Below are 10,519 nucleotides of genomic sequence, written 5' to 3'. Positions count from 1 at the left end.
CTTCGAGTTAATGAACGCACCCATCACTTCACATATGTACCCTCTTTCTTTTCTTTCTTTTTTTTTTTTTTGGTGAGGACATTTAAGAAATCAGTGTTTTCTAACAGGCCTGGGCTCTCGGACTAACTCTTCAAAGAAGCACTATGTTAATAAGATTTATTAAGGGCTAACAGAAAGAGGATAATTGCTTGTTAATTATTATTTGTATGTTTGCCCACAGTATATTATACTATACCGTATACTTTTAAATAATAATGGCCTCATTTGCAACTTCAATATTATTTCTAATAACTCTGAAAAACTGATGTTATCATCCTTTTACGAGAGAGAAACTGAGTCTCAGAGGAGTTAAGTGTCTTGCCCAAGGTCATATATTCACACCCAGGTTTCTCTCAGCCCAGTGCCTTCCTACCACGCCTAGAGCCAGATGGAACAGCTGCCCAAGGTGCCCTATATAGAGAACACAAAGGCATTGCTGAAATGATCAGAAATATGGTGCCTGTTATCTCAATTTTGCCCATGAGACAACTTACATTACCGCCCAATGCTAATTGTCTACTGAAATAGATAGTATCTTCCAGTGGACATTTAAAAACATGCCTCCCAGGCGCCAGTCTATCCCTGATGGTATCTTTGCAACATAATTACAGGCAACAACACCAACCCTGAGATCCGCCAGCACCAGAGGACAGTCTCCTGAAATCCGCTCTCCTTCAGCTAAAATCCAGAAACTGACTAATGGACAGTATCATGCTGCTGACCGCACTATACTGCATTTTATTACGTTATCTAGATATAAAATCTTTTCATGTGGTTCCCAAGAAAATGACTGGCTTCGGGAAATTAAAAACAAACAAACAAATTGAAAGAAAACAGAAATTGCAGAAAAGTGAGAACAGTTTGGCCAGCCAGAAAAGATTTTTTTAACCATAATTTGAAAGACTTTATGGCAATATTCACGTTTAGTTAAGTGTGAGTGACTAATACTGTCGAGCTATTGGTGACTTTTTAAAAAAAGTTAAAATAATTCCAAATGAGTTTAAATGTTATGTCATACTCCGTGCATGGCAAAAAAAAAAATCCCTTATTTTGAACATTATTGAAATTATTTTCTCTTAACTCCTATCAAAGGAATGCTGAAGAAGTAGATAAAGAACGTTGCGTTAAGGGAGCTCTAGGTTGCGGTCGGCTGGGACTACCGCATGTTTTTCTGTCCTCCACTCTGCCACTGACGGTCACGTGTGAGTTTCAAGTACATTACTAAAGTTGTTGACTACCTCACAGATTATTCAGAAATGAAGTGTTTGGTTTTTAAGAGCTAGAAACCTGTGAAAAGAAGCGAAATAAATCCGTCAAAGACAAATACCATGTAATTTCACCCGTATGTGGAATTTAAGAAACAAAACAGATGAACATCGGGGAAGGGAAGGGAAAACAAAACAAGATAAAAACAGAGAGGGAGGCAAAGCATAGGAGACTCAACTGTGGGAACAAACTGAGGGTTGCCGGAGGGGAGTTGGTGGGGCAATGGGGTCACCGGGGGACGGGCATCAAGGAGGGCACTTGATGCAATGGGCACTGGGTGTTGTATGTAAGTGATGAATCACTAAATCCTACTCCTGAAACCCAATACTACACTGTATGTTAACTAACTTGAATTTGAATTTTAAAAAATATATAAAAGAAAACAAAAAAGAAAGAACTCTGTGGAAAGAAAAACTAAAGTTTCAAAAGAATAAATACCCTGTTAAATATGAAATATTTACTAAGATCTCCTGATTGCCAGGCCAAGATCCAAACCGTCCTTCTGTCTAGGTTCAGGAAGGTTGGGGTGGAAAAATGTCCCCAAGGCCTGAGGTACTCCTGGGGGAAGCTTGGAGCGCAGGAGCCACTGATCCTTCTCCCTGTAATTCCCAAGCTGTGGAGGACAGAACAAGTCATCGTGTGCCCACCTGTGCTTCTACGTTCCGTACGTCTTGCTCTGCTTAGAATCTGGGTTATCTTCTTCCTGTATCCGGGTCAAAGATGGCGGTCAGGATCATTTGGGACATCCTAGGGCATCACTGGAATTCTCCTGCTCCCACTGGGCATGATCGCCAGGCTGCTTCTCCAAGCAAGGCAGATTCTTCCTCTTTGACCTCAATAAGTAAGAATCCCCATGTCCACTTTCAGAATGAGGCAACTTAGAAAACTCTTCTTCTGGGAAGTCTCCCTAAGTCTCCTCATGGAGCTTAATTATTAAAATAATAACAATTAAGGCGCCTGGGTGGCTCAGTTGGTTAAGCATCTGCCTTCAGTTCAGGTCATGATCCCAGGGTCGTGGGATTGAGTCCCGCATCCCCGGCTCCCCACTCAGTAGGGAGTCTCCTTCTCCTTCTGCCTCTCCCCCTGCTCATTCACGCACACGCACACTCTCTCTCTCAAAAATAAATAAATAAAATATTTAAAATAATAATAATAAGCACAAGCTTTAGAGATACACAGACAAAGATTTGAATCCCACCTCTTTCAGCTGGTGGTCATAATTAGCCTCTTCTGATCCCCCAATTGTCCCATTTATAGAATAGGACAATAATGCCTTCTTCGTGGGGCTGTTGGGCACACAGAAGATTCAATAAACAGAAGCTTTTATTATTATTATCTAATGTCAATTGAGTTGGTGGTATAGCAAAATGAGAAGAGAAATACTCAGAATACAGCGTTTGGGATGATAGGAAGGACTAGTGAATCAAGAAGCTAACAGACCCAGGTCTGTCCTGGGTCTCACTCATCAGTGACACGGGTGCGGCTGAAGTCGGACAGAGCTGTGCAGTGAGGAGGACCCGCTGGCTTCACGGATAGGTCTCCACGGGGTGAACACACCTGCCCCTGAGCCTGGCTTCATCCTCAGAGGCTCAGAAACTCACTCCCTTCCAGAAATCATCTCAGGGAGGTTGACTTGGACCCACAAACTCATTCAGGCCTGTGCCTAAGACCAAATGGGCCCAACAGACATGTCCGCCTACCCAGCACATTCGCTCCCTGGGGCAAGCTACACGGGAAGCCAGGTGATCAGAAGGTACCCAGGGAGGTTAGAATCCTAACGGACAAGTTAGTTTTAGAACTTGAAGATATAATGGTACCAGGTCTAGTTATTCAGTGGCACAAGTCTCCATAATAGGGATACCTGGCAGCCAGCCAGATATTCCCCGAAGATTCTGGTGTCCACCAGACCGAGCCCAAAGAGGTGGGGCCAGCATACTGTCCGAGTCTCCTCTCTCTGCCTCTGAGGTTGACCCACTTCCCTGCAGATGCCTTCAGCCAGTCTCCTGCCTGGGGACTTCTCATTAATGATCATGTTAGAGCTTAACTCCGAGAGAGCTACGGACACAATAGTATTTCCAAGTCTCGGTGGAGAGGCAGGGATTGTTGGTGGGCAGCGAAGGATGGCCTTTAGGTACAATCATCTCTGCCTTCCTCCCCTCTCGCAGAGCTAAAAAGACACAGAAAATTAGAACAGAATCATTTGTGTTGGAAGGGAACACCTTCATTTTACCTAAGCGACTTCCCCAGAGCCACATGGACAGTTGGGACCACACCCTCAGTTCTTTAAACCAAAATTTCCCCTCTGGCTTCTGCCCTTTTTCTATCTTCTTTCCCTGGTCCTTATTTGCAGTGGAAGGGAGGGGATCCTTTCAAGGAGGCAAATGTGGCAACAAAACTGTAAAAACTAGAGTTCGGTGTTTTCCCTTGATGCACCCAGGTGCAAAGTTAACCCCAGACTCAGGGCACAAGCCCGTGGAGGAATGAGCGGCACGTTGCTCTTTGAGCCTCCCAGCCTCTCTCTAGAGGGTTCCCTAGGGGACCTCGGTGTGAAGCCTTCCGGCTGAATGCTTAGCTGGGTCACAGGCACCTCACCAAGCTGCTTCCTGTGCCCAAAGCAATCACCAAAAAGTTAGGATTATTTATTTCCTTATAAGATTTATTTCTTTGAGAGAGAGTGCATGCACAAGCAGGGGGAGGGGCAGAGAGAGAGAGAATCCTCAAGCAGACTCCCCACTGAGCGTGGAGCCCTACATGGTGGGGAGGGGGAGGGCTCATCCCAGGACCACTTCCCCACCGAGATCAGAACCTGAGGTGAAATCAAGAGTCGGCTGCTTAACCAACTGAGCCACCCAGGTGTCCCCATAGTTATGATTATTTAAAGGAGCATGGCGTTTGGGGCCGAGGAACAGCCAGAGCCCCATGGTGTCACCTTTCCCTGGGTCTGTACACCCCCCCGCCCCCCCGCTGCTGGGCCACTTGCTGTGTCACTTCAGGCTGCATTTTAGGTCACAAAGCATTTTCCTCTCTATCCTGGCACAGTGGTGGAGGCTCTGGAGACCATATAAACCCTTTGCTCTTTTTTTTTTTTTTTTTTTAGGATTTTATGTATTTGACAGAGAGAGCACAAGCAGGGGGAGGGGCAGGCAGAGGGAGAAGCAGGCTCCCCACTGAGCAGGGAGCCCAATGTGGGGCTCAATCCCAGGACCCTGGGACCATGACCTGAGCTTCATCGGCTGAGCCACGCAGGTGTCCGAACCCTTTGCTCTTCTATTTGACGTCAAGCTCCCGAGTCCTCAGGTGATTGCCTGGTGCTGGGTCACCTCTTTCGCAAGTACTTACCGATTCATACTGTAGGTGTCCCCAGCAGGCACCTGCAAGTAGTGATGGAATACATCCTCTGTGTAGGGCTCTGGCCAAAAAATGTTCTTCCAGAATCTAACCTTGAAAAAACAAACAATCCACACTGTGAGATTGTGTACAAGACAATGGCCTGGACTCTTTAAAAAGAAAGTCAATGTTATGAAAAGCAAAAAAAGATTACAGACTGATGCCGTCTGACAGAACTGTCTGGGACGGTGGAAACAGTTACCTCTAGGCTCTTCGCTAGCCAGGTGTGGCACCTGAGCACCTCGAAATCTGGCCAGGATGACTGATGAGCTGATTTTTAAATGTACTTAATTTTAATTAATTTATATGTAAATAACCACACATTGTTACTGGGTCCTATACTGGACACAGCATAGTTCTACGTTAAAAAAAGATGAGGGGCGCCTGGATGGCACAGCGGTTAAGCGTCTGCCTTCGGCTCAGGGCGTGATTCCGGCGTTATGGGATCGAGCCCCACATCAGGCTCCTCCGCTATGAGCCTGCTTCTTCCTCTCCCACTCCCCCTGCTTGTGTTCCCTCTCTCGCTGGCTGTCTCTCTCTCTGTCGAATAAATAAATTAAAAAAAAAATCTTAAAAAAAAAAGATGAAAGAGGGGCGCCTGGGTGCCTCAGTCGGTGAAGCGTCTTCCTTCAGCTCAGGTCTTGATCCCAGAGTCCTGGGATCGAGTCTCACATCGAGCTCCCTGCTCAGCGGGGAGCCTGCTTCTCCCTCTGCCTCTGCCTGCCGCTCCCCCTGCTTGTGCTCACTCTCTGTCTCTGACACATAAATAAATAAAATCTTTTTTTTAAAAAATGAAAGAAATAAAACAACCAACCACAATGCATGAACTTTGTATTCGAGATCAGAGGCAGGAAAAAATATTTCAAAGGCTATAGAAATCTGTAAAGTACACCGTGTACGAGATTCCTGAACTAAGGTTAATTTTCTTAGGTGTGATCATGGTATTTGGGTTTTGTAAGCAAATGTCATTCTTAGGAGCTGTGGGCTGAAGTATTTAGGGATGAAGTGTGTACTACTTCCCTTCACGTGGTGCCATACACACGAAGAGATAAAGCAGATGGGGCACAGTGTTAGTCACTGAAATCCAGCTGAAGGGCGGACTGGTAGGCATTGTACTCCGTTTTTAACTTTTCTGTGGGTTTGAACATTTTCAAAATAAAAAGTGAGAAGGAAAAAGTAAAAAGGAGGGAGGCAGACAGCCATAGGAAGTGTGATAGTAACAAAGCAAGGCTTACCACTTTCCCCAGCTTCCAAACAACCGTGTTCCCAACACGCATATGCAAATCAGTTGCTTGGCTCTCTGAATGGGCTTTCCCTGCCTCTTATTCCTAACTGCCTCTCTGGGAAACTGCAACTTACTGTTGAAGAAACGCTCCCGGCCCCCAGCAAGGGAACTGTCCCTCCTTGGATAGAAACTCTGTGATTTGGGGGGACACCAGGAACTTGCTAATCTTCACTCTTACATCTTTGCTCCTCACATTTCTGATTTGGGAAACTTCGGGGAAGTTTTCTCACGGACAACAGGGCCCCAAAGCAAAACTTCGTATTTGAAGTCCTTGTTTACTTTGCAACATGCTGCTTGCTTGTAAGTTACATCATGATAAATCGGTCACATAGGGGACTACAAGTCAAGCAGTTCATAATGCTACAGGTTTTGAGGGCTGCAGTGACAAAGGAAATGTTCACGGAGGAGTTGACCCTTAAGTCAGGCCTTCCCAGCATTTCTCAAAGTGGAATCTGGTCTAGGAATCCCGTTGGTACTACACAACAAGACAGATTCCCCTGGATCAGAATGTCCGTATTTAACAAGTGCCTCGGGTGACTCTTACACACATGGAAGTTTGAGAACTTGAATCCAGGGAAGAGAGGTATGTGAAGAGCGGCCTGAAGGGTATTCTGGCAGCTCAGGTACCCTGGGCAAAGGTGCAAATTCAGAAACGAAATAGGGCTTCTAAAGAGTGTAAGGAACTGTACGTTGTTGAAGGGGGAAACTCCCATTTGAGATCAGGTGAGATAAAGTTGGTTAGGGAGGGTGGGGCTGGCGCGTACAGGGTTTGGGACGGCAGCTCAGGGAGGCTGCCAAGTGATTGGATACTTGCAAGGCAGTTGAAGGAACAAACAGTGATGTTTTAGAGAAATCATTCTGGCCAGTGTGTAAGATAAACTGAAGATAAAAGGAACTTGAATCAGGGAGACCAATAAACAGGTTATTGAAGACGATCCAGGTGTGAGGTAATGAAAGCTAAGCAGGGAAGGGACACTGAATATGAAGCAGAAAGGCCGGTGGAGAAACGTTTTCTAAAGGAGAATCAGAAGACGTGGTGACAGGGGCACCTGGGTGGCACAGCAGTTAAGCGTCTGCCTTCAGCTCAGGGTGTGACCCCGGCGTTATGGGATCGAGCCCCACATCAGGCTCCTCTGCTATGAGCCTGCTTCTTCCTCTCCCACTCCCCCTGCTTGTGTTCCCTCTCTCGCTGGCTGTCTCTATCTCTGTCGAATAAATAAATAAAATCTTAAAAAAAAAAAAAAAGAAGAAGACGTGGTGAACGACTTTTTTCAAAAGGAGGGGGCTGTAAAGTGATGTGTGTAAAGTCAGTGTTCATAATGCTCGCCCGCAATAGCGAAAAACAAAAATAAAATGAATAGCATGATTAAAAAATGGGCTAAGGATGTGAACAGACATTTCTCCAAAGAAGACATACAGACGGCCAACAGGTAGATAAAAGAATGTTCAATGTCACTCATCATCAGGGAAATGCAAGTCAAAACCACAGTGTGATATTATTTCATACCTGTCGAGATGGCTATTATCCAAAAAAAAAAAAAAAAGACAACTGTTGGCAAGGATGTGGAGAAATTGGAACCCTTGCACACTGTTGGTGGGAATGCAAAATGGTGCAGCCACTCTGGAAAATGGCATGGAAGTTCCTCAAAAAATTAACAACAGAACTGTCATATGATCCAGCAATCCCACTCCTGGATAATTATGCAAAAGAACTGAAATCAGAATCTCAGAGAAATATTAGCACTCCCATGTTCATTACAACTCTATTCACAAATAACCAAGACACGGAAGCAACCTAAATGTTCACTTACAGACGAATAGATAAGAAAAGTGGTATATGCCTACTGTGGAATATTATTCAGCCTTTTATAAAAATGGAAATTCTACGGTAAGCAACCTTAAGGACATTATGGTAAATGAAATGACCAAATCACAGAAAGACAACTACTGCATTATTCTATTTATATGATATCTAAAATAGACAAATTTAGGGGTGTCTGGGCATCCAGCTCTTGGTTTTGGCTCAGGTCATGATCTCAGGTGGTGGGATGGAGCCGCCAGTCGGTCTTGCCTCCCCCCGCCAAGAGCTCAGCAGGGAGTCTGCTTGAGATTCTTTCTCTCCCTCTGCCCAATCCACGCCCCACCGTGGGCGTGCACACACACACACATGGCTGCTCTCACGAGCTCTCTCTCTCGCTCTAGATAAATACATCTTTACTTATTTTTTTTAAGATTTATTCATTCATTGAGAGAGAGAAAGAAAGAGACAGAGAGAGCACAAGCAGGGGCAGAGGGAAAGGGAGAAGCAGGCTCCCTGCTGAGCAAGGTGCCTAATGCAGGACTTGATCCCAGGACCCCAGGACCACGACCCGAGCCGAAGGCAGACACTCAACCAATTGAGCCACCCAGGCGCCCTAGATAAATGCATCTTTAAAAAAAATTAAAATATGGGGCCCTTGGCTCCCTTCAGCCCAGGTCATGATCTAAGGGTCCTGGGATCCAGCCCTATATCAGACTCATCAGACTCTGCTCGGTGGGGAGTCTGCTTCTGCCTCTCACTCTCCCTCTGTGGTCTCTCTCTCAAATAAATAAATAAAATATTTTAAAAAAATAAAAATAAAATAGACAAATTTATAGAATCAAAGAGTGGAATAGTGGTTGCCAAAAAATGGGGGGGGGATGGGAGTTACTAACCAATGGGCCTAAGTTTCAGTTAAGCAAGATGAGTAAGTTCTAGAGATCTGCTGTAAAACATGGTACCACTATTGCACACTCAAACATGTGTATTTTTTGTATTGCATCACACATTTAAAAATTTGTTAAGACAGTAGGTCTTATGTTAAGTGGTCCTGCCACAGTGAAATAAAAATTTTTAAACGCTGAAGGTTCAAAGCCTGAGGGGCAGGAAGAAACAATGAGACCAGTGACAAAAATGGGGAACCTGAGAAAAGGAGCTGTTTTGTGATGAGGTAGTAAGAAGGAAGCTGTGAAAAGACGTCCAAGTAGAGGCACCTTCATGGTAGTTGAACAAAACTGATTGGAGATAAAAATATAAATAAAGTCAACACTAACAGATACAGGAAGCCAAGGACAATTCAGTAAGGAGTTTAAAGAATGAGGGACGCCTAGGTGGCTCAATCGGTTGAATGTCTGACTCTTAATTTCACCTCAGGTCCTGATCTCAGGGTCAGGAGCTCGAGCCCCACCTTGGGGTCCACTGTGGAGTCGGCCTGAGAGTCTCTCTCCCTCTCCCCCTGCCCCTCCCGCTAGTGTGCACACTCTCCTCTCTCTCTTTCTCTGCCTCTCTCAAATAAGTAAATAAATCTTTAAAAAAGAGAGAGAGAGAGTTTAAGGAATTAACTCAGGGATCGAGAATCAAGTCTTAGAAAATAGCCCGTTTTGGGGGCAATGGGATGGAAAGAAACCATAAAAGCAAAAGGTGGTTATCATCAGACAAATAGGGGGACGAACAAGAAAGTCATGTGAGAAATAAACGTCAAAGAGTAGTTAACTATGTCACAGCCAATGGGAACTGAGAAGAGACCACTGGAAAGGGCTCTCAGACATCTGGGAAATGGGTAGCCAGCCTGACCTCCCATACCTGGGTAACAAACATTTTGGGTTAAACACCTTGAGAACCATGCTGATATTCTTTCCTCAAAGGGTATAAGTTATAGCCTCTCTATCAAGAGACCTGGGCAGAGCTGTGTTTCCCATGGCCTTGCTGTTTTCTCATCTCTTCCTGGCAAAAGCCCAGAAAACGGAGCTATTTTGCTTGCCATGAAACTCACGACCCCTTAACTCTTTAACTCATGATGGGACAGGTCAGAAAGGTTATAGGCTGAAGATTTTAAGTCATTTGCCAAACTGTAGTTTAACGATTACTTATGAACAACGCAGCAGCTGACGGAGGAGGACTCCCAGTGTCCTCCAGGTGACTTCCAGCTCAAACGATAGACTGGGAATAGTGGAAGTGAGAAGGAAGAACTGTCTCTTGTTTTCTACCTCTACTGCTGTGGCCAGTTATCAAATGATAATAACTGACATCTAATGGCATGAGTTTTTCTAAGAGTCAGTCTCTCCATCAGAGTGTTCCTGAACCTGACTGATACTGGGTCATATGGCAAATAAAAGAGCTAGCCTTCATATTCATAAGAGCCTAGGTTTGTCTGTCAAATTGAAGACATAGCAAACGGACTTCGCTAGGAGCATGAAGGATGAGGCTTGAGCTTCTATTAGTAGAATAATATATGGAATCTATGGAATAATTTTTCATCTTAGTTCCATAAAACCTTTAAAGAATGAGAAATCTATCTGGGGAAGGATTTAGGCAGGTGAAATTATGTGGAACAAAGAGTCTCCAAGGGAGCTTTCTATTCCAGAATTACTTTAAAATAAGATTCTGAACCGTTGAAGGAGTTTGAAAACCTTGAAACTTTGCGCAGATTAAATTAAAGACAGAGTTCATAAACTACATTTCCCAGGAGGCCTCGCGGGCGAGTTTCTGCGCTCTGCTAGGTCTCTTCGCCGCGAGGTAAGCTG

At 44.8% G+C, this 10,519-nt stretch overlaps 1 long non-coding RNA gene across 1 annotated transcript; it reads right to left on the bottom strand.

Annotated features, from left to right (window-relative positions):
* Positions 1 to 2,613: 2,613 nt before the first annotated feature.
* On the bottom strand, positions 2,614 to 5,127 carry LOC121103702. The gene is made up of 2 exons (XR_005835893.1): positions 4,645 to 5,127; positions 2,614 to 3,472 (listed from the first exon to the last, which is right to left on the bottom strand). It is a non-coding gene; the product is annotated as an uncharacterized LOC121103702 (long non-coding RNA).
* Between the last annotated feature and the right edge of the window lie 5,392 nt (positions 5,128 to 10,519).

This window comes from Ursus maritimus, unplaced genomic scaffold (assembly GCF_017311325.1).
Source record: "Ursus maritimus isolate PB19 unplaced genomic scaffold, ASM1731132v1 scaffold_2, whole genome shotgun sequence".
Taxonomy (NCBI): domain Eukaryota; kingdom Metazoa; phylum Chordata; class Mammalia; order Carnivora; family Ursidae; genus Ursus; species Ursus maritimus.
This window is presented reverse-complemented; position numbering and strand designations above follow the sequence as displayed.